The sequence below is a fragment of the Lagopus muta genome, unplaced genomic scaffold (genome assembly GCF_023343835.1).
Source record: "Lagopus muta isolate bLagMut1 unplaced genomic scaffold, bLagMut1 primary scaffold_93, whole genome shotgun sequence".
In the NCBI taxonomy this organism is placed as follows: domain Eukaryota; kingdom Metazoa; phylum Chordata; class Aves; order Galliformes; family Phasianidae; genus Lagopus; species Lagopus muta.
The window spans coordinates 148,273-173,964 of NW_026040272.1; the positions used below are offsets into that span (position 1 = coordinate 148,273).

The 25,692-nt window shown below is 28.8% G+C and overlaps 1 long non-coding RNA gene across 1 annotated transcript in view; it reads right to left on the minus strand.

Moving 5' to 3' along the window:
• Positions 1 to 25,692, minus strand: part of LOC125687857 (uncharacterized) — a 109,357-nt gene that overhangs the window by 41,639 nt on the left and 42,026 nt on the right. Inside the window, exons 11-17 of the long non-coding RNA XR_007374497.1 lie at positions 19,396 to 19,887; positions 16,562 to 16,766; positions 9,905 to 10,273; positions 6,486 to 7,144; positions 5,085 to 5,290; positions 2,151 to 3,308; positions 626 to 790 (exon numbers count right to left, since the gene is read on the minus strand). This is a non-coding gene — a long non-coding RNA (uncharacterized LOC125687857). The remainder of the gene's footprint in view (positions 1 to 625; positions 791 to 2,150; positions 3,309 to 5,084; positions 5,291 to 6,485; positions 7,145 to 9,904; positions 10,274 to 16,561; positions 16,767 to 19,395; positions 19,888 to 25,692) is intronic.

Consider the following 25,692-nt stretch of genomic DNA (forward strand, 5'->3'; position numbering starts at 1 on the left):
TTTAACCTTAAATATCGTTTGTTTTCGTAGAAATCCCTGTTTTTAACCTTAAATATCGCTTGTTTTCGTAGAAATCCCTGTTTTTAACCTTAAAATATCGCTTATTTTCATAGAAATCCCTGTTTTTAACCTTAAATATCGCTTATTTTCATAGAAATCCCTTTTTTTCCCCTAAAATATTGCTTATTTTCATAGAAATCCCTGTTTTTAACCCTAAAATATCGCTTATTTTCATAGAAATCCCTGTTTTTAACCTGAAATATCGCTTATTTTCATAGAAATCCCTGTTTTTAACCCTAAAATATCGCTTATTTTCATAGAAATCCCTGTTTTTCCCCTAAAATATCGCTTATTTTCATAGAAATCCCTGTTTTTAACCCTAAAATCTCGCTTATTTTCATAGAAATCCCTGTTTTTAACCTGAAATATCGCTTATTTTCATAGAAATCCCTGTTTTTAACCTTAAATATCGCTTATTTTCGTAGAAATCCCTGTTTTTAACCTTAAATATCGCTTATTTTTATGGAAATCCCTGTTTTTAACCTTAAATATCGCTTATTTTCATAGAAATCCCTGTTTTTCCCCTAAAATATCGCTTATTTTCATGGAAATCCCTGTTTTTAACCTGAAATATCGCTTATTTTCATAGAAATCCCTGTTTTTAACCCTAAAATATCGCTTATTTTCATAGAAATCCCTGTTTTTAACCTGAAATATCGCTTATTTTCATAGAAATCCCTGTTTTTAACCTTAAATATCGCTTATTTTCATGGAAATCCCTGTTTTTAACCTGAAATCTCGCTTATTTTCATAGAAATCCCCGTTTTTAACCTTAAATATCGCTTATTTTCATAGAAATCCCCGTTTTTAACCTTAAATATCGCTTATTTTCATAGAAATCCCTGTTTTTAACCTTAAAATATCGCTTATTTTCATAGAAATCCCTGTTTTTAACCTTAAATATCGCTTATTTTCATAGAAATCCCTGTTTTTAACCCTAAAATATCGCTTATTTTCATAGAAATCCCTGTTTTTAACCTTAAATCTCGCTTATTTTCATCGAAATCCCTGTTTTTAACCTTAAATATCGCTTATTTTCATAGAAATCCCTGTTTTTAACCTGAAATATCGCTTATTTTCATAGAAATCCCTGTTTTTCCCCTAAAATATCGCTTATTTTCATAGAAATCCCTTTTTTTCCCCTAAAATATCGCTTATTTTCATAGAAATCCCTGTTTTTAACCTTAAATATCGCTTATTTTCATAGAAATCCCTGTTTTTAACCCTAAAATATCGCTTATTTTCATAGAAATCCCTGTTTTTAACCTGAAATCTCGCTTATTTTCATAGAAATCCCTGTTTTTAACCCTAAAATATCGCTTATTTTCATCGAAATCCCTGTTTTTCCCCTAAAATATCGCTTATTTTCATAGAAATCCCTGTTTTTAACCTTAAATATCGCTTATTTTCATAGAAATCCCTGTTTTTAACATTAAATCTCGCTTATTTTCATAGAAATCCCTGTTTTTAACCTTAAATATCGCTTATTTTCATAGAAATCCCTGTTTTTAACCTTAAATATCGCTTATTTTCATAGAAATCCCTGTTTTTAACCCTAAAATATCGCTTATTTTCATAGAAATCCCTGTTTTTAACCTGAAATCTCGCTTATTTTCATAGAAATCCCTGTTTTTAACCCTAAAATATCGCTTATTTTCATAGAAATCCCTGTTTTTAACCTGAAATATCGCTTATTTTCATAGAAATCCCTGTTTTTCCCCTAAAATATCGCTTATTTTCGTAGAAATCCCTGTTTTTAACCTTAAATATCGCTTATTTTCATCGAAATCCCTGTTTTTAACCCTAAAATATCGCTTATTTTCATAGAAATCCCTGTTTTTAACCTGAAATCTCGCTTATTTTCATAGAAATACCTGTTTTTAACCTTAAATATTGCTTATTTTCATAGAAATCCCTGTTTTTAACCTTAAATATCGCTTATTTTCATAGAAATCCCTGTTTTTAACCTAAAATATCGCTTATTTTCATGGAAATCCCTGTTTTTAACCTTAAATATCGCTTATTTTCATAGAAATCCCTGTTTTTCCCCTAAAATATCGCTTATTTTCATGGAAATCCCTGTTTTTAACCTGAAATATCGCTTATTTTCATAGAAATCCCTGTTTTTAACCCTAAAATATCGCTTATTTTCATAGAAATCCCCGTTTTTAACCTTAAATATCGCTTATTTTCATAGAAATCCCCGTTTTTAACCTTAAATATCACTTATTTTCATAGAAATCCCTGTTTTTAACCTTAAAATATCGCTTATTTTCATAGAAATCCCTGTATTTAACCTTAAATATCGCTTATTTTCATAGAAATCCCTGTTTTTCCCCTAAAATATCGCTTATTTTCATAGAAATCCCTTTTTTTCCCCTAAAATATTGCTTATTTTCATAGAAATCCCTGTTTTTAACCCTAAAATATCGCTTATTTTCATAGAAATCCCTGTTTTTAACCCTAAAATATCGCTTATTTTCATAGAAATCCCTGTTTTTAACCCTAAAATATCGCTTATTTTCATAGAAATCCCTGTTTTTAACCTGAAATATCGCTTATTTTCATAGAAATCCCTGTTTTTAACCCTAAAATATCGCTTATTTTCATAGAAATCCCTGTTTTTAACCTTAAATATCGCTTATTTTCATAGAAATCCCTGTTTTTAACCCTAAAATATCGCTTATTTTCATAGAAATCCCTGTTTTTAACCTTAAATATCGCTTATTTTCATAGAAATCCCTGTTTTTAACCTGAAATATCGCTTATTTTCATAGAAATCCCTGTTTTTAACCTTAAATCTCGCTTATTTTCATAGAAATCCCTGTTTTTAACCTTAAATATCGCTTATTTTCATAGAAATCCCTGTTTTTAACCTTAAATATCGCTTATTTTCGTAGAAATCCCTGTTTTTAACCTTAAATATCGCTTATTTTCATCGAAATCCCTGTTTTTAACCCTAAAATATCGCTTATTTTCATAGAAATCCCTGTTTTTAACCTGAAATCTCGCTTATTTTCATAGAAATCCCTGTTTTTAACCTTAAATATCGCTTATTTTCATAGAAATCCCTGTTTTTAACCTTAAATATCGCTTATTTTCATAGAAATCCCTTTTTTTCCCCTAAAATATTGCTTATTTTCATAGAAATCCCTGTTTTTAACCCTAAAATATCGCTTATTTTCATAGAAATCCCTGTTTTTAACCCTAAAATATCGCTTATTTTCATAGAAATCCCCGTTTTTAACCTTAAATATCGCTTATTTTCATAGAAATCCCTGTTTTTAACCCTAAAATATCGCTTATTTTCATAGAAATCCCTGTTTTTCCCCTAAAATATCGCTTATTTTCATAGAAATCCCTGTTTTTAACCCTAAAATCTCGCTTATTTTCATAGAAATCCCTGTTTTTAACCTGAAATATCGCTTATTTTCATAGAAATCCCTGTTTTTAACCTGAAATATCGCTTATTTTCATAGAAATCCCTGTTTTTAACCTTAAATCTCGCTTATTTTCATAGAAATCCCTGTTTTTAACCTTAAATATCGCTTATTTTCATAGAAATCCCTGTTTTTAACCTTAAATATCGCTTATTTTCATAGAAATCCCTGTTTTTATCCTTAAATATCGCTTATTTTCATAGAAATCCCTGTTTTTAACCCTAAAATCTCGCTTATTTTCATAGAAATCCCTGTTTTTAACCTGAAATATCGCTTATTTTCATAGAAATCCCTGTTTTTAACCTTAAATATCGCTTATTTTCGTAGAAATCCCTGTTTTTAACCTTAAATATCGCTTATTTTCATCGAAATCCCTGTTTTTAACCCTAAAATATCGCTTATTTTCATAGAAATCCCTGTTTTTAACCTTAAATATCGCTTATTTTCATAGAAATCCCTGTTTTTCCCCTAAAATATCGCTTATTTTCGTAGAAATCCCTGTTTTTAACCTTAAATATCGCTTATTTTCATCGAAATCCCTGTTTTTAACCCTAAAATATCGCTTATTTTCATAGAAATCCCTGTTTTTAACCTGAAATCTCGCTTATTTTCATAGAAATACCTGTTTTTAACCTTAAATATTGCTTATTTTCATAGAAATCCCTGTTTTTAACCTTAAATATCGCTTATTTTCATAGAAATCCCTGTTTTTAACCTAAAATATCGCTTATTTTCATGGAAATCCCTGTTTTTAACCTTAAATATCGCTTATTTTCATAGAAATCCCTGTTTTTCCCCTAAAATATCGCTTATTTTCATGGAAATCCCTGTTTTTAACCTGAAATATCGCTTATTTTCATAGAAATCCCTGTTTTTAACCCTAAAATATCGCTTATTTTCATAGAAATCCCCGTTTTTAACCTTAAATATCGCTTATTTTCATAGAAATCCCCGTTTTTAACCTTAAATATCACTTATTTTCATAGAAATCCCTGTTTTTAACCTTAAAATATCGCTTATTTTCATAGAAATCCCTGTATTTAACCTTAAATATCGCTTATTTTCATAGAAATCCCTGTTTTTCCCCTAAAATATCGCTTATTTTCATAGAAATCCCTTTTTTTCCCCTAAAATATTGCTTATTTTCATAGAAATCCCTGTTTTTAACCCTAAAATATCGCTTATTTTCATAGAAATCCCTGTTTTTAACCCTAAAATATCGCTTATTTTCATAGAAATCCCTGTTTTTAACCTGAAATATCGCTTATTTTCATAGAAATCCCTGTTTTTAACCCTAAAATATCGCTTATTTTCATAGAAATCCCTGTTTTTCCCCTAAAATATCGCTTATTTTCATAGAAATCCCTGTTTTTAACCTAAAATATCGCTTATTTTCATAGAAATCCCTGTTTTTAACCCTAAAATATCGCTTATTTTCATAGAAATCCCTGTTTTTAACCCTAAAATATCGCTTATTTTCATAGAAATCCCTGTTTTTAACCTGAAATATCGCTTATTTTCATAGAAATCCCTGTTTTTAACCCTAAAATATCGCTTATTTTCATAGAAATCCCTGTTTTTAACCTTAAATATCGCTTATTTTCATAGAAATCCCTGTTTTTAACCCTAAAATATCGCTTATTTTCATAGAAATCCCTGTTTTTAACCTTAAATATCGCTTATTTTCATAGAAATCCCTGTTTTTAACCTGAAATATCGCTTATTTTCATAGAAATCCCTGTTTTTAACCTTAAATCTCGCTTATTTTCATAGAAATCCCTGTTTTTAACCTTAAATATCGCTTATTTTCATAGAAATCCCTGTTTTTAACCTTAAATATCGCTTATTTTCGTAGAAATCCCTGTTTTTAACCTTAAATATCGCTTATTTTCATCGAAATCCCTGTTTTTAACCCTAAAATATCGCTTATTTTCATAGAAATCCCTGTTTTTAACCTGAAATCTCGCTTATTTTCATAGAAATCCCTGTTTTTAACCTTAAATATCGCTTATTTTCATAGAAATCCCTGTTTTTAACCTTAAATATCGCTTATTTTCATAGAAATCCCTTTTTTTCCCCTAAAATATTGCTTATTTTCATAGAAATCCCTGTTTTTAACCCTAAAATATCGCTTATTTTCATAGAAATCCCTGTTTTTAACCCTAAAATATCGCTTATTTTCATAGAAATCCCCGTTTTTAACCTTAAATATCGCTTATTTTCATAGAAATCCCTGTTTTTAACCCTAAAATATCGCTTATTTTCATAGAAATCCCTGTTTTTCCCCTAAAATATCGCTTATTTTCATAGAAATCCCTGTTTTTAACCCTAAAATCTCGCTTATTTTCATAGAAATCCCTGTTTTTAACCTGAAATATCGCTTATTTTCATAGAAATCCCTGTTTTTAACCTGAAATATCGCTTATTTTCATAGAAATCCCTGTTTTTAACCTTAAATCTCGCTTATTTTCATAGAAATCCCTGTTTTTAACCTTAAATATCGCTTATTTTCATAGAAATCCCTGTTTTTAACCTTAAATATCGCTTATTTTCATAGAAATCCCTGTTTTTATCCTTAAATATCGCTTATTTTCATAGAAATCCCTGTTTTTAACCTTAAATATCGCTTATTTTCGTAGAAATCCCTGTTTTTAACCTTAAATATCGCTTATTTTCATCGAAATCCCTGTTTTTAACCCTAAAATATCACTTATTTTCATAGAAATCCCTGTTTTTAACCTGAAATCTCGCTTATTTTCATAGAAATCCCTGTTTTTAACCTTAAATATCGCTTATTTTCATAGAAATCCCTGTTTTTAACCTTAAATATCGCTTATTTTCGTAGAAATCCCTGTTTTTAACCTTAAATATCGCTTATTTTTATGGAAATCCCTGTTTTTAACCTTAAATATCGCTTATTTTCATAGAAATCCCTGTTTTTCCCCTAAAATATCGCTTATTTTCATGGAAATCCCTGTTTTTAACCTGAAATATCGCTTATTTTCATAGAAATCCCTGTTTTTAACCCTAAAATATCGCTTATTTTCATAGAAATCCCTGTTTTTAACCTTAAATATCGCTTATTTTCATAGAAATCCCTGTTTTTAACCTTAAATATCGCTTATTTTCATAGAAATCCCTGTTTTTAACCTGAAATATCGCTTATTTTCATGGAAATCCCTGTTTTTAACCTGAAATCTCGCTTATTTTCATAGAAATCCCCGTTTTTAACCTTAAATATCGCTTATTTTCATAGAAATCCCCGTTTTTAACCTTAAATATCGCTTATTTTCATAGAAATCCCTGTTTTTAACCTTAAAATATCGCTTATTTTCATAGAAATCCCTGTTTTTAACCTTAAATATCGCTTATTTTCATAGAAATCCCTGTTTTTAACCCTAAAATATCGCTTATTTTCATAGAAATCCCTGTTTTTAACCTTAAATCTCGCTTATTTTCATCGAAATCCCTGTTTTTAACCTTAAATATCGCTTATTTTCATAGAAATCCCTGTTTTTAACCTGAAATATCGCTTATTTTCATAGAAATCCCTGTTTTTAACCTGAAATATCGCTTATTTTCATAGAAATCCCTTTTTTTCCCCTAAAATATCGCTTATTTTCATAGAAATCCCTGTTTTTAACCTTAATTATCGCTTATTTTCATAGAAATCCCTGTTTTTAACCCTAAAATATCGCTTATTTTCATAGAAATCCCTGTTTTTAACCTGAAATATCGCTTATTTTCATAGAAATCCCTGTTTTTAACCCTAAAATATCGCTTATTTTCATCGAAATCCCTGTTTTTCCCCTAAAATATCGCTTATTTTCATAGAAATCCCTGTTTTTAACCTTAAATATCGCTTATTTTCATAGAAATCCCTGTTTTTAACCTGAAATCTCGCTTATTTTCATAGAAATCCCTGTTTTTAACCTTAAATATCGCTTATTTTCATAGAAATCCCTGTTTTTAACCTTAAATCTCGCTTATTTTCATAGAAATCCCTGTTTTTAACCTTAAATATCGCTTATTTTCATAGAAATCCCTGTTTTTAACCCTAAAATATCGCTTATTTTCATAGAAATCCCTGTTTTTAACCTGAAATCTCGCTTATTTTCATAGAAATCCCTGTTTTTAACCCTAAAATATCGCTTATTTTCATAGAAATCCCTGTTTATAACCTGAAATATCGCTTATTTTCATAGAAATCCCTGTTTTTAACCTTAAATATCGCTTATTTTCATAGAAATCCCTGTTTTTCCCCTAAAATATCGCTTATTTTCGTAGAAATCCCTGTTTTTAACCTTAAATATCGCTTATTTTCATCGAAATCCCTGTTTTTAACCCTAAAATATCGCTTATTTTCATAGAAATCCCTGTTTTTAACCTGAAATCTCGCTTATTTTCATAGAAATACCTGTTTTTAACCTTAAATATTGCTTATTTTCATAGAAATCCCTGTTTTTAACCTTAAATATCGCTTATTTTCATAGAAATCCCTGTTTTTAACCTAAAATATCGCTTATTTTCATGGAAATCCCTGTTTTTAACCTTAAATATCGCTTATTTTCATAGAAATCCCTGTTTTTCCCCTAAAATATCGCTTATTTTCATGGAAATCCCTGTTTTTAACCTGAAATATCGCTTATTTTCATAGAAATCCCTGTTTTTAACCCTAAAATATCGCTTATTTTCATAGAAATCCCCGTTTTTAACCTTAAATATCGCTTATTTTCATAGAAATCCCCGTTTTTAACCTTAAATATCACTTATTTTCATAGAAATCCCTGTTTTTAACCTTAAAATATCGCTTATTTTCATAGAAATCCCTGTATTTAACCTTAAATATCGCTTATTTTCATAGAAATCCCTGTTTTTCCCCTAAAATATCGCTTATTTTCATAGAAATCCCTGTTTTTTCCCCTAAAATATTGCTTATTTTCATAGAAATCCCTGTTTTTAACCCTAAAATATCGCTTATTTTCATAGAAATCCCTGTTTTTAACCCTAAAATATCGCTTATTTTCATAGAAATCCCTGTTTTTAACCTGAAATATCGCTTATTTTCATAGAAATCCCTGTTTTTAACCCTAAAATATCGCTTATTTTCATAGAAATCCCTGTTTTTAACCTTAAATATCGCTTATTTTCATAGAAATCCCCGTTTTTAACCTTAAATATTGCTTATTTTCATAGAAATCCCCGTTTTTAACCTTAAATATCGCTTATTTTCATAGAAATCCCTGTTTTTAACCTTAAATATCGCTTATTTTCATAGAAATCCCTGTTTTTAACCTTAAATATCGCTTATTTTCATAGAAATCCCTGTTTTTAACCTTAAATATCGCTTATTTTCATAGAAATCCCTGTTTTTAACCTTAAATATCGCTTATTTTCATAGAAATCCCCGTTTTTATTCTTAAATATCGCTTGTTTTCATAGAAATCCCCGTTTTTAACCTTAAATATTGCTTATTTTCATAGAAATCCCTGTTTTTAACCTTAAATATCGCTTATTTTCATAGAAATCCCCGTTTTTATTCTTAAATATCGCTTGTTTTCATAGAAATCCCCGTTTTTAACCTTAAATATTGCTTATTTTCATAGAAATCCCTGTTTTTAACCTTAAATATCGCTTATTTTCATAGAAATCCCCGTTTTTAACCTGAAATATCGCTTATTTTCATAGAAATCCCCGTTTTTCCCCTTAAATATCGCTTATTTTCATAGAAATCCCCGTTTTTAACCTTAAATATCGCTTATTTTCATAGAAATCCCTGTTTTTAACCTAAAATATCGCTTATTTTCATAGAAATCCCCGTTTTTAACCCTAAAATATCGCTTATTTTCATAGAAATCCCTGTTTTTAACCTAAAATATCGCTTATTTTCATAGAAATCCCTGTTTTTAACCTGAAATATCGCTTATTTTCATAGAAATCCCTGTTTTTCCCCCAAAAAATCGCTTATTTTCATAGAAATCCCCGTTTTTCCCCTTAAATATCGCTTATTTTCATAGAAATCCCCGTTTTTAACCTTAAATATCGCTTATTTTCATAGAAATCCCCCGTTTTTAACCTAAAATATCGCTTATTTTCAAAGAAATCCCTGTTTTTAACCTAAAATATCGCTTATTTTCCTAGAAATCCCTGTTTTTAACCTAAAATATCGCTTATTTTCATAGAAATCCCTGTTTTTAACCTTAAATATCGCTTATTTTCATAGAAATCCCTGTTTTTAACCTAAAATATCGCTTATTTTCATAGAAATCCCTGTTTTTAACCTTAAATATCGCTTATTTTCATAGAAATCCCTGTTTTTAACCTAAAATATCGCTTATTTTCATAGAAATCCCTGTTTTTAACCTTAAATATCGCTTATTTTCATAGAAATCCCCGTTTTTAACCTTAAATATCGCTTATTTTCATAGAAATCCCTGTTTTTCCCCTGAAATATCGCTTATTTTCATAGAAATCCCTGTTTTTAACCTTAAATATCGCTTATTTTCATAGAAATCCCCGTTTTTAACCTTAAATATCGCTTATTTTCATAGAAATCCCTGTTTTTAACCTAAAATATCGCTTATTTTCATAGAAATCCCTGTTTTTAACCTGAAATATCGCTTATTTTCATAGAAATCCCTATTTTTCACCTTAAATGTCGCTTATTTTCATAGAAATCCCTGTTTTTAACCTAAAATATCGCTTATTTTCATAGAAATCCCTGTTTTTCCCCTGAAATATCGCTTATTTTCATAGAAATCCCTGTTTTTAACCTTAAATATCGCTTATTTTCATAGAAATCCCCGTTTTTAACCCTAAAATATCGCTTATTTTCATAGAAATCCCGGTTTTTAACCTAAAATATCGCTTATTTTCATAGAAATCCCTGTTTTTAACCTGAAATATCGCTTATTTTCATAGAAATCCCTGTTTTTCACCTTAAGTATCGCTTATTTTCATAGAAATCCCCGTTTTTAACCCTAAAATATCGCTTATTTTCATAGAAATCCCGGTTTTTAACCTAAAATATCGCTTATTTTCGTAGAAATCCCTGTTTTTAACCTAAAATATCGCTTATTTTCGTAGAAATCCCTGTTTTTCCCCTAAAATATCGCTTATTTTCATAGAAATCCCTGTTTTTCCCCTTAAATATCGCTTATTTTCATAGAAATCCCTGTTTTTCCCCTAAAATATCGCTTATTTTCATAGAAATCCCCGTTTTTCCCCTAAAATATCGCTTATTTTCATAGAAATCCCTGTTTTTCACCTTAAATGTCGCTTATTTTCATAGAAATCCCTGTTTTTAACCCTAAAATATCGCTTATTTTCATAGAAATCCCTGTTTTTAACCTTAAATATCGCTTATTTTCATAGAAATCCCTGTTTTTAACCTTAAATATCGCTTATTTTCATAGAAATCCCTGTTTTTCCCCTAAAATATCGCTTATTTTCATAGAAATCCCTGTTTTTCACCTTAAATATCGCTTATTTTCATAGAAATCCCTGTTTTTAACCTTAAATATCGCTTATTTTCATAGAAATCCCTGTTTTTCCCCTAAAATATCGCTTATTTTCATAGAAATCCCTGTTTTTCCCCTAAAATATGGCTTATTTTCATAGAAATCCCCGTTTTTAACCTTAAATATCGCTTATTTTCATAGAAATCCCTGTTTTAAACCTTAAATATCGCTTATTTTCATAGAAATCCCGGTTTTTAACCTTAAATATCGCTTATTTTCATAGAAATCCCTGTTTTTAACCTTAAATATCGCTTATTTTCATAGAAATCCCCGTTTTTATTCTTAAATATCGCTTGTTTTCATAGAAATCCCCGTTTTTAACCTTAAATATCGCTTATTTTCATAGAAATCCCTGTTTTTAACCTTAAATATCGCGTATTTTCATAGAAATCCCTGTTTTTCCCCCAAAAAATCGCTTATTTTCATAGAAATCCCTGTTTTTCACCTTAAATATCGCTTATTTTCATAGAAATCCCTGTTTTTAACCTTAAATATCGCTTATTTTCATAGAAATCCCTGTTTTTCCCCTAAAATATCGCTTATTTTCATAGAAATCCCTGTTTTTCCCCTAAAATATGGCTTATTTTCATAGAAATCCCCGTTTTTAACCTTAAATATCGCTTATTTTCATAGAAATCCCTGTTTTAAACCTTAAATATCGCTTATTTTCATAGAAATCCCGGTTTTTAACCTTAAATATCGCTTATTTTCATAGAAATCCCTGTTTTTAACCTTAAATATCGCTTATTTTCATAGAAATCCCCGTTTTTATTCTTAAATATCGCTTGTTTTCATAGAAATCCCCGTTTTTAACCTTAAATATCGCTTATTTTCATAGAAATCCCTGTTTTTAACCTTAAATATCGCGTATTTTCATAGAAATCCCTGTTTTTCCCCCAAAAAATCGCTTATTTTCATAGAAATCCCCGTTTTTAACCTAAAATATCGCTTATTTTCATAGAAATCCCCGTTTTTAACCCTAAAATATCGCTTATTTTCATAGAAATCCCTGTTTTTAACCTAAAATATCGCTTATTTTCATAGAAATCCCTGTTTTTAACCTGAAATATCGCTTATTTTCATAGAAATCCCTGTTTTTCCCCCAAAAAATCGCTTATTTTCATAGAAATCCCCGTTTTTTCCCCTTAAATATCGCTTATTTTCATAGAAATCCCCGTTTTTAACCTTAAATATCGCTTATTTTCATAGAAATCCCTGTTTTAAACCTTAAATATCGCTTATTTTCATAGAAATCCCGGTTTTTAACCTTAAATATCGCTTATTTTCATAGAAATCCCTGTTTTTAACCTTAAATATCGCTTATTTTCATAGAAATCCCCGTTTTTATTCTTAAATATCGCTTGTTTTCATAGAAATCCCCGTTTTTAACCTTAAATATCGCTTATTTTCATAGAAATCCCTGTTTTTAACCTTAAATATCGCGTATTTTCATAGAAATCCCTGTTTTTCCCCCAAAAAATCGCTTATTTTCATAGAAATCCCCGTTTTTAACCTTAAATATCGCTTATTTTCATAGAAATCCCCGTTTTTAACCCTAAAATATCGCTTATTTTCATAGAAATCCCTGTTTTTAACCTAAAATATCGCTTATTTTCATAGAAATCCCCGTTTTTATTCTTAAATATCGCTTGTTTTCATAGAAATCCCCGTTTTTAACCTTAAATATCGCTTATTTTCATAGAAATCCCTGTTTTTAACCTTAAATATCGCGTATTTTCATAGAAATCCCTGTTTTTCCCCCAAAAAATCGCTTATTTTCATAGAAATCCCCGTTTTTAACCTAAAATATCGCTTATTTTCATAGAAATCCCCGTTTTTAACCCTAAAATATCGCTTATTTTCATAGAAATCCCTGTTTTTAACCTAAAATATCGCTTATTTTCATAGAAATCCCTGTTTTTAACCTGAAATATCGCTTATTTTCATAGAAATCCCTGTTTTTCCCCCAAAAAATCGCTTATTTTCATAGAAATCCCCGTTTTTCCCCTTAAATATCGCTTATTTTCATAGAAATCCCCGTTTTTAACCTAAAATATCGCTTATTTTCATAGAAATCCCCGTTTTTAACCCTAAAATATCGCTTATTTTCATAGAAATCCCTGTTTTTAACCTAAAATATCGCTTATTTTCATAGAAATCCCTGTTTTTAACCTGAAATATCGCTTATTTTCATAGAAATCCCTGTTTTTCCCCCAAAAAATCGCTTATTTTCATAGAAATCCCCGTTTTTCCCCTTAAATATCGCTTATTTTCATAGAAATCCCCGTTTTTAACCTTAAATATCGCTTATTTTCATAGAAATCCCCCGTTTTTAACCTAAAATATCGCTTATTTTCAAAGAAATCCCTGTTTTTAACCTAAAATATCGCTTATTTTCATAGAAATCCCTGTTTTTCCACTAAAATATCGCTTATTTTCATAGAAATCCCCGTTTTTAACCTTAAATATTGCTTATTTTCATAGAAATCCCCGTTTTTAACCTTAAATATCGCTTATTTTCATAGAAATCCCTGTTTTTAACCTTAAATATCGCTTATTTTCATAGAAATCCCTGTTTTTAACCTTAAATATCGCTTATTTTCATAGAAATCCCTGTTTTTAACCTTAAATATCGCTTATTTTCATAGAAATCCCTGTTTTTAACCTTAAATATCGCTTATTTTCATAGAAATCCCCGTTTTTATTCTTAAATATCGCTTGTTTTCATAGAAATCCCCGTTTTTAACCTTAAATATCGCTTATTTTCATAGAAATCCCTGTTTTTAACCTTAAATATCGCTTATTTTCATAGAAATCCCCGTTTTTAACCTGAAATATCGCTTATTTTCATAGAAATCCCCGTTTTTCCCCTTAAATATCGCTTATTTTCATAGAAATCCCCGTTTTTAACCTTAAATATCGCTTATTTTCATAGAAATCCCTGTTTTTAACCTAAAATATCGCTTATTTTCATAGAAATCCCCGTTTTTAACCCTAAAATATCGCTTATTTTCATAGAAATCCCTGTTTTTAACCTAAAATATCGCTTATTTTCATAGAAATCCCTGTTTTTAACCTGAAATATCGCTTATTTTCATAGAAATCCCTGTTTTTCCCCCAAAAAATCGCTTATTTTCATAGAAATCCCCGTTTTTCCCCTTAAATATCGCTTATTTTCATAGAAATCCCCGTTTTTAACCTTAAATATCGCTTATTTTCATAGAAATCCCCCGTTTTTAACCTAAAATATCGCTTATTTTCAAAGAAATCCCTGTTTTTAACCTAAAATATCGCTTATTTTCCTAGAAATCCCTGTTTTTAACCTAAAATATCGCTTATTTTCATAGAAATCCCTGTTTTTAACCTTAAATATCGCTTATTTTCATAGAAATCCCTGTTTTTAACCTAAAATATCGCTTATTTTCATAGAAATCCCTGTTTTTAACCTTAAATATCGCTTATTTTCATAGAAATCCCCGTTTTTTCCCCTTAAATATCGCTTATTTTCATAGAAATCCCTGTTTTTAACCTTAAATATCGCTTATTTTCATAGAAATCCCTGTTTTTAACCTAAAATATCGCTTATTTTCATAGAAATCCCTGTTTTTCCCCTGAAATATCGCTTATTTTCATAGAAATCCCTGTTTTTAACCTTAAATATCGCTTATTTTCATAGAAATCCCCGTTTTTAACCTTAAATATCGCTTATTTTCATAGAAATCCCTGTTTTTAACCTTAAATATCGCTTATTTTCATAGAAATCCCTGTTTTTAACCTTAAATATCGCTTATTTTCATAGAAATCCCCGTTTTTAACCTTAAATATCGCTTATTTTCATAGTAATCCCCGTTTTTAACCTTAAATATCGCTTATTTTCATAGAAATCCCTGTTTTTAACCTTAAATATCGCTTATTTTCATAGAAATCCCTGTTTTTAACCTTAAATATCGCTTATTTTCATAGAAATCCCTGTTTTTAACCTTAAATATCGCTTATTTTCATAGAAATCCCTGTTTTTAACCTAAAATATCGCTTATTTTCATAGAAATCCCTGTTTTTAACCTTAAATATCGCTTATTTTCATAGAAATCCCTGTTTTTAACCTAAAATATCGCTTATTTTCATAGAAATCCCTGTTTTTAACCTTAAATATCGCTTATTTTCATAGAAATCCCTGTTTTTAACCTTAAATATCGCTTATTTTCATAGAAATCCCTGTTTTTAACCTTAAATATCGCTTATTTTCATAGAAATCCCTGTTTTTAACCTTAAATATCGCTTATTTTCATAGAAATCCCCGTTTTTAACCTTAAATATCGCTTATTTTCATAGAAATCCCTGTTTTTAACCTTAAATATCGCTTATTTTCATAGAAATCCCTGTTTTTAACCTTAAATATCGCTTATTTTCATAGAAATCCCTGTTTTTAACCTTAAATATCGCTTATTTTCATAGAAATCCCTGTTTTTAACCTAAAATATCGCTTATTTTCATAGAAATCCCTGTTTTTAACCTTAAATATCGCTTATTTTCATAGAAATCCCTGTTTTTAACCTAAAATATCGCTTATTTTCATAGAAATCCCTGTTTTTAACCTTAAATATCGCTTATTTTCATAGAAATCCCTGTTTTTAACCTTAAATATCGCTTATTTTCATAGAAATCCCTGTTTTTAACCTTAAATATCGCTTATTTTCATAGAAATCCCTGTTTTTAACCTTAAATATCGCTTATTTTCATAGAAATCCCCGTTTTTAACCTTAAATATCGCTTATTTTCATAGAAATCCCTGTTTTTAACCTTAAATATCGCTTATTTTCATAGAAATCCCTGTTTTTAACCTTAAATATCGCTTATTTTCATAGAAATCCCTGTTTTTAACCTTAAATATCGCTTATTTTCATAGAAATCCCCGTTTTTAACCTTAAATATCGCTTATTTTCATAGAAATCCCTGTTTTTAACCTTAAATATCGCTTATTTTCATAGAAATCCCCGTTTTTAACCTTAAATCTCGCTTATTTTCATAGAAATCCCTGTTTTTAACCCTTAAATATCGCTTATTTTCATAGAAATCCCCGTTTTTAACCCTAAAATATCGCTTATTTTCATAGAAATCCCTGTTTTTAACCTAAAATATCGCTTATTTTCATAGAAATCCCTGTTTTTAACCTGAAATATCGCTTATTTTCATAGAAATCCCTGTTTTTCCCCCAAAAAATCGCTTATTTTCATAGAAATCCCCGTTTTTCCCCTTAAATATCGCTTATTTTCATAGAAATCCCCGTTTTTAACCTTAAATATCGCTTATTTTCATAGAAATCCCCCGTTTTTAACCTAAAATATCGCTTATTTTCAAAGAAATCCCTGTTTTTAACCTAAAATATCGCTTATTTTCCTAGAAATCCCTGTTTTTAACCTAAAATATCGCTTATTTTCATAGAAATCCCTGTTTTTAACCTTAAATATCGCTTATTTTCATAGAAATCCCTGTTTTTAACCTAAAATATCGCTTATTTTCATAGAAATCCCTGTTTTTAACCTTAAATATCGCTTATTTTCATAGAAATCCCCGTTTTTCCCCTTAAATATCGCTTATTTTCATAGAAATCCCTGTTTTTAACCTTAAATATCGCTTATTTTCATAGAAATCCCTGTTTTTAACCTAAAATATCGCTTATTTTCATAGAAATCCCTGTTTTTCCCCTGAAATATCGCTTATTTTCATAGAAATCCCTGTTTTTAACCTTAAATATCGCTTATTTTCATAGAAATCCCCGTTTTTAACCTTAAATATCGCTTATTTTCATAGAAATCCCTGTTTTTAACCTTAAATATCGCTTATTTTCATAGAAATCCCTGTTTTTAACCTTAAATATCGCTTATTTTCATAGAAATCCCCGTTTTTAACCTTAAATATCGCTTATTTTCATAGTAATCCCCGTTTTTAACCTTAAATATCGCTTATTTTCATAGAAATCCCTGTTTTTAACCTTAAATATCGCTTATTTTCATAGAAATCCCTGTTTTTAACCTTAAATATCGCTTATTTTCATAGAAATCCCTGTTTTTAACCTTAAATATCGCTTATTTTCATAGAAATCCCTGTTTTTAACCTAAAATATCGCTTATTTTCATAGAAATCCCTGTTTTTAACCTTAAATATCGCTTATTTTCATAGAAATCCCTGTTTTTAACCTAAAATATCGCTTATTTTCATAGAAATCCCTGTTTTTAACCTTAAATATCGCTTATTTTCATAGAAATCCCTGTTTTTAACCTTAAATATCGCTTATTTTCATAGAAATCCCTGTTTTTAACCTTAAATATCGCTTATTTTCATAGAAATCCCTGTTTTTAACCTTAAATATCGCTTATTTTCATAGAAATCCCCGTTTTTAACCTTAAATATCGCTTATTTTCATAGAAATCCCTGTTTTTAACCTTAAATATCGCTTATTTTCATAGAAATCCCTGTTTTTAACCTTAAATATCGCTTATTTTCATAGAAATCCCTGTTTTTAACCTTAAATATCGCTTATTTTCATAGAAATCCCTGTTTTTAACCTTAAATATCGCTTATTTTCATAGAAATCCCCGTTTTTAACCTTAAATATCGCTTATTTTCATAGAAATCCCTGTTTTTAACCTTAAATATCGCTTATTTTCATAGAAATCCCCGTTTTTAACCTTAAATCTCGCTTATTTTCATAGAAATCCCTGTTTTTAACCCTTAAATATCGCTTATTTTCATAGAAATCCCTGTTTTTAACCTTAAATATCGCTTATTTTCATAGAAATCCCTGTTTTTAACCTTAAATATTGCTTATTTTCATAGAAATCCCCGTTTTTAACCTTAAATATCGCTTATTTTCATAGAAATCCCTGTTTTTAACCTGAAATATCGCTTATTTTCATAGAAATCCCTGTTTTTAACCTTAAATATCGCTTATTTTCATAGAAATCCCTGTTTTTAACCTTAAATATCGCTTATTTTCATAGAAATCCCTGTTTTTCCCCTAAAATATCGCTTATTTTCATAGAAATCCCTGTTTTTAACCTTAAATATCGCTTATTTTCATAGAAATCCCTGTTTTTAACCTGAAATATCGCTTATTTTCATAGAAATCCCTGTTTTTAACCTGAAATATCGCTTATTTTCATAGAAATCCCTGTTTTTAACCTTAAATATCGCTTATTTTCATAGAAATCCCTGTTTTTCCCCTAAAATATCACTTATTTTCGTAGAAATCCCTGTTTTTAACCTTAAATATCGCTTATTTTCATAGAAATCCCTGTTTTTCCCCTTAAATATCGCTTATTTTCATAGAAATCCCGGTTTTTAACCTTAAATCTCGCTTATTTTCATAGAAATCCCTGTTTTTAACCTTAAATATCGCTTATTTTCATAGAAATCCCCGTTTTAAACCATACATATTGCTTATTTTCATAGAAATCCCTGTTTTTAACCCTAAAATATCGCTTATTTTCATAGAAATCCCTGTTTTTAACCCTAAAATATCGCTTATTTTCATAGAAATCCCTGTTTTTAACCTTAAATATCGCTTATTTTCATGGAAATCCCTGTTTTTCCCCTAAAATATCGCTTATTTTCATAGAAATCCCTGTTTTTAACCTTAAATATCGCTTATTTTCATAGAAATCCCCGTTTTTAACCTGAAATATCGCTTATTTTCATAGAAATCCCCGTTTTTCCCCTTAAATATCGCTTATTTTCATAGAAATCCCCGTTTTTAACCTTAAATATCGCTTATTTTCATAGAAATCCCTGTTTTTAACCTAAAATATCGCTTATTTTCATAGAAATCCCCGTTTTTAACCCTAAAATATCGCTTATTTTCATAGAAATCCCTGTTTTTAACCTAAAATATCGCTTATTTTCATAGAAATCCCTGTTTTTAACCTGAAATATCGCTTATTTTCATAGAAATCCCTGTTTTTCCCCCAAAAAATCGCTTATTTTCATAGAAATCCCCGTTTTTAACCTTAAATATCGCTTATTTTCATAGAAATCCCCGTTTTTAACCTTAAATATCGCTTATTTTCATAGAAATCCCCCGTTTTTAACCTAAAATATCGCTTATTTTCAAAGAAATCCCTGTTTTTAACCTAAAATATCGCTTATTTTCCTAGAAATCCCTGTTTTTAACCTAAAATATCGCTTATTTTCATAGAAATCCCTGTTTTTAACCTTAAATATCGCTTATTTTCATAGAAATCCCTGTTTTTAACCTAAAATATCGCTTATTTTCATAGAAATCCCTGTTTTTAACCTAAAATATCGCTTATTTTCATAGAAATCCCTGTTTTTAACCTAAAATATCGCTTATTTTCATAGAAATCCCTGTTTTTAACCTTAAATATCGCTTATTTTCATAGAAATCCCTGTTTTTCCCCTGAAATATCGCTTATTTTCATAGAAATCCCTGTTTTTAACCTTAAATATCGCTTATTTTCATAGAAATCCCCGTTTTTAACCTTAAATATCGCTTATTTTCATAGAAATCCCCGTTTTTAACCTTAAATATCGCTTATTTTCATAGAAATCCCTGTTTTTAACCTTAAATATCGCTTATTTTCATAGAAATCCCCGTTTTTAACCTTAAATATCGCTTATTTTCATAGTAATCCCCGTTTTTAACCTTAAATATCGCTTATTTTCATAGAAATCCCTGTTTTTAACCTTAAATATCGCTTATTTTCATAGAAATCCCTGTTTTTAACCTTAAATATCGCTGATTTTCATAGAAATCCCTGTTTTTAACCTGAAATATCGCTTATTTTCATAGAAATCCCTGTTTTTAACCTAAAATATCGCTTATTTTCATAGAAATCCCTGTTTTTAACCTTAAATATCGCTTATTTTCATAGAAATCCCTGTTTTTAACCTAAAATATCGCTTATTTTCATAGAAATCCCTGTTTTTAACCTTAAATATCGCTTATTTTCATAGAAATCCCTGTTTTTAACCTTAAATATCGCTTATTTTCATAGAAATCCCTGTTTTTAACCTTAAATATCGCTTATTTTCATAGAAATCCCTGTTTTTAACCTTAAATATCGCTTATTTTCATAGAAATCCCCGTTTTTAACCTTAAATATCGCTTATTTTCATAGAAATCCCCGTTTTTAACCTTAAATATCGCTTATTTTCATAGAAATCCCTGTTTTTCCCCTAAAATATCGCTTATTTTCATAGAAATCCCTGTTTTTAACCTTAAATATCGCTTATTTTCATAGAAATCCCTGTTTTTAACCTTAAATATCGCTTATTTTCATAGAAATCCCCGTTTTTAACCTTAAATCTCGCTTATTTTCATAGAAATCCCTGTTTTTAACCCTTAAATATCGCTTATTTTCATAGAAATCCCTGTTTTTAACCTTAAATATCGCTTATTTTCATAGAAATCCCTGTTTTTAACCTTAAATATTGCTTATTTTCATAGAAATCCCCGTTTTTAACCTTAAATATCGCTTATTTTCATAGAAATCCCTGTTTTTAACCTTAAATATCGCTTATTTTCATAGAAATCCCTGTTTTCAACCTTAAATGTCGCTTATTTTCATAGAAATCCCTGTTTTAACCTTAAATGTCGCTTATTTTCATAGAAATCCCTGTTTTTAACCTTAAATATCGCTTATTTTCATAGAAATCCCTGTTTTCAACCTTAAATGTCGCTTATTTTCATAGAAATCCCTGTTTTTAACCCTAAAATATCGCTTATTTTCATAGAAATCCCTGTTTTTAACCTTAAATATCGCTTATTTTCATGGAAATCCCTGTTTTCAACCTAAAATATCGCTTATTTTCATAGAAATCCCTGTTTTTCCCCTAAAATATCGCTTATTTTCATAGAAATCCCCGTTTTTAACCTTAAATATCGCTTATTTTCATAGAAATCCCTGTTTTCAACCTTAAATGTCGCTTATTTTCATAGAAATCCCTGTTTTAACCTTAAATGTCGCTTATTTTCATAGAAATCCCTGTTTTTAACCTTAAATATCGCTTATTTTCATAGAAATACCTGTTTTTAACCTGAAATATCGCTTATTTTCATAGAAATCCCTGTTTTTAACCTTAAATATCGCTTATTTTCATAGAAATCCCTGTTTTTCCCCTTAAATATCGCTTATTTTCATAGAAATCCCCGTTTTTAACCTAAAATATCGCTTATTTTCATAGAAATCCCTGTTTTTAACCTTAAATATCGCTTATTTTCATAGAAATCCCCGTTTTTAACCTTAAATCTCGCTTATTTTCATAGAAATCCCTGTTTTTAACCCTTAAATATCGCTTATTTTCATAGAAATCCCTGTTTTTAACCTTAAATATCGCTTATTTTCATAGAAATCCCTGTTTTTAACCTTAAATATTGCTTATTTTCATAGAAATCCCCGTTTTTAACCTTAAATATCGCTTATTTTCATAGAAATCCCTGTTTTTAACCTTAAATATCGCTTATTTTCATAGAAATCCCTGTTTTCAACCTTAAATGTCGCTTATTTTCATAGAAATCCCTGTTTTAACCTTAAATGTCGCTTATTTTCATAGAAATCCCTGTTTTTAACCTTAAATATCGCTTATTTTCATAGAAATCCCTGTTTTCAACCTTAAATGTCGCTTATTTTCATAGAAATCCCTGTTTTTAACCCTAAAATATCGCTTATTTTCATAGAAATCCCTGTTTTTAACCTTAAATATCGCTTATTTTCATGGAAATCCCTGTTTTCAACCTAAAATATCGCTTATTTTTATAGAAATCCCTGTTTTTCCCCTTAAATATCGCTTATTTTCATAGAAATCCCCGTTTTTAACCTAAAATATCGCTTATTTTCATAGAAATCCCTGTTTTTAACCTTAAATATCGCTTATTTTCATAGAAATCCCCGTTTTTAACCTGAAATATCGCTTATTTTCATAGAAATCCCTGTTTTTAACCTAAAATATCGCTTATTTTCATAGAAATCCCTGTTTTTAACCTTAAATATCGCTTATTTTCATAGAAATCCCTGTTTTTAACCTAAAATATCGCTTATTTTCATAGAAATCCCTGTTTTTCCCCTAAAATATCGCTTATTTTCATAGAAATCCCTGTTTTTAACCTAAAATATCGCTTATTTTCATAGAAATCCCCGTTTTTAACCCTAAAATATCGCTTATTTTCATAGAAATCCCTGTTTTTAACCTAAAATATCGCTTATTTTCATAGAAATCCCTGTTTTTAACCTGAAATATCGCTTATTTTCATAGAAATCCCTGTTTTTAACCTTAAATATCGCTTATTTTCATAGAAATCCCCATTTTTAACCTTAAATCTCGCTTATTTTCATAGAAATCCCTGTTTTTAACCCTTAAATATCGCTTATTTTCATAGAAATCCCTGTTTTTAACCTTAAATATCGCTTATTTTCATAGAAATCCCTGTTTTTAACCTTAAATATTGCTTATTTTCATAGAAATCCCCGTTTTTAACCTTAAATATCGCTTATTTTCATAGAAATCCCTGTTTTTAACCTGAAATATCGCTTATTTTCATAGAAATCCCTGTTTTTAACCTTAAATATCGCTTATTTTCATAGAAATCCCCGTTTTTAACCTGAAATATCGCTTATTTTCATAGAAATCCCTGTTTTTCCCCCAAAAAATCGCTTATTTTCATAGAAATCCCCGTTTTTAACCTTAAATATCGCTTATTTTCATAGAAATCCCCGTTTTTAACCTTAAATATCGCTTATTTTCATAGAAATCCCCCGTTTTTAACCTAAAATATCGCTTATTTTCAAAGAAATCCCTGTTTTTAACCTAAAATATCGCTTATTTTCCTAGAAATCCCTGTTTTTAACCTAAAATATCGCTTATTTTCATAGAAATCCCTGTTTTTAACCTTAAATATCGCTTATTTTCATAGAAATCCCTGTTTTTAACCTAAAATATCGCTTATTTTCATAGAAATCCCTGTTTTTAACCTAAAATATCGCTTATTTTCATAGAAATCCCTGTTTTTAACCTAAAATATCGCTTATTTTCATAGAAATCCCTGTTTTTAACCTTAAATATCGCTTATTTTCATAGAAATCCCTGTTTTTCCCCTGAAATATCGCTTATTTTCATAGAAATCCCTGTTTTTAACCTTAAATATCGCTTATTTTCATAGAAATCCCCGTTTTTAACCTTAAATATCGCTTATTTTCATAGAAATCCCCGTTTTTAACCTTAAATATCGCTTATTTTCATAGAAATCCCTGTTTTTAACCTTAAATATCGCTTATTTTCATAGAAATCCCCGTTTTTAACCTTAAATATCGCTTATTTTCATAGTAATCCCCGTTTTTAACCTTAAATATCGCTTATTTTCATAGAAATCCCTGTTTTTAACCTTAAATATCGCTTATTTTCATAGAAATCCCTGTTTTTAACCTTAAATATCGCTGATTTTCATAGAAATCCCTGTTTTTAACCTGAAATATCGCTTATTTTCATAGAAATCCCTGTTTTTAACCTAAAATATCGCTTATTTTCATAGAAATCCCTGTTTTTAACCTTAAATATCGCTTATTTTCATAGAAATCCCTGTTTTTAACCTAAAATATCGCTTATTTTCATAGAAATCCCTGTTTTTAACCTTAAATATCGCTTATTTTCATAGAAATCCCTGTTTTTAACCTTAAATATCGCTTATTTTCATAGAAATCCCTGTTTTTAACCTTAAATATCGCTTATTTTCATAGAAATCCCTGTTTTTAACCTTAAATATCGCTTATTTTCATAGAAATCCCCGTTTTTAACCTTAAATATCGCTTATTTTCATAGAAATCCCCGTTTTTAACCTTAAATATCGCTTATTTTCATAGAAATCCCTGTTTTTCCCCTAAAATATCGCTTATTTTCATAGAAATCCCTGTTTTTAACCTTAAATATCGCTTATTTTCATAGAAATCCCTGTTTTTAACCTTAAATATCGCTTATTTTCATAGAAATCCCCGTTTTTAACCTTAAATCTCGCTTATTTTCATAGAAATCCCTGTTTTTAACCCTTAAATATCGCTTATTTTCATAGAAATCCCTGTTTTTAACCTTAAATATCGCTTATTTTCATAGAAATCCCTGTTTTTAACCTTAAATATTGCTTATTTTCATAGAAATCCCCGTTTTTAACCTTAAATATCGCTTATTTTCATAGAAATCCCTGTTTTTAACCTTAAATATCGCTTATTTTCATAGAAATCCCTGTTTTCAACCTTAAATGTCGCTTATTTTCATAGAAATCCCTGTTTTAACCTTAAATGTCGCTTATTTTCATAGAAATCCCTGTTTTTAACCTTAAATATCGCTTATTTTCATAGAAATCCCTGTTTTCAACCTTAAATGTCGCTTATTTTCATAGAAATCCCTGTTTTTAACCCTAAAATATCGCTTATTTTCATAGAAATCCCTGTTTTTAACCTTAAATATCGCTTATTTTCATGGAAATCCCTGTTTTCAACCTAAAATATCGCTTATTTTCATAGAAATCCCTGTTTTTCCCCTAAAATATCGCTTATTTTCATAGAAATCCCCGTTTTTAACCTTAAATATCGCTTATTTTCATAGAAATCCCTGTTTTCAACCTTAAATGTCGCTTATTTTCATAGAAATCCCTGTTTTAACCTTAAATGTCGCTTATTTTCATAGAAATCCCTGTTTTTAACCTTAAATATCGCTTATTTTCATAGAAATACCTGTTTTTAACCTGAAATATCGCTTATTTTCATAGAAATCCCTGTTTTTAACCTTAAATATCGCTTATTTTCATAGAAATCCCTGTTTTTCCCCTTAAATATCGCTTATTTTCATAGAAATCCCCGTTTTTAACCTAAAATATCGCTTATTTTCATAGAAATCCCTGTTTTTAACCTTAAATATCGCTTATTTTCATAGAAATCCCCGTTTTTAACCTTAAATCTCGCTTATTTTCATAGAAATCCCTGTTTTTAACCCTTAAATATCGCTTATTTTCATAGAAATCCCTGTTTTTAACCTTAAATATCGCTTATTTTCATAGAAATCCCTGTTTTTAACCTTAAATATTGCTTATTTTCATAGAAATCCCCGTTTTTAACCTTAAATATCGCTTATTTTCATAGAAATCCCTGTTTTTAACCTTAAATATCGCTTATTTTCATAGAAATCCCTGTTTTCAACCTTAAATATCGCTTATTTTCATAGAAATCCCTGTTTTAACCTTAAATGTCGCTTATTTTCATAGAAATCCCTGTTTTTAACCTTAAATATCGCTTATTTTCATAGAAATCCCTGTTTTCAACCTTAAATGTCGCTTATTTTCATAGAAATCCCTGTTTTTAACCCTAAAATATCGCTTATTTTCATAGAAATCCCTGTTTTTAACCTTAAATATCGCTTATTTTCATGGAAATACCTGTTTTCAACCTAAAATATCGCTTATTTTCATAGAAATCCCTGTTTTTCCCCTAAAATATCGCTTATTTTCATAGAAATCCCCGTTTTTAACCTTAAATATCGCTTATTTTCATAGAAATCCCTGTTTTCAACCTTAAATGTCGCTTATTTTCATAGAAATCCCTGTTTTAACCTTAAATGTCGCTTATTTTCATAGAAATCCCTGTTTTTAACCTTAAATATCGCTTATTTTC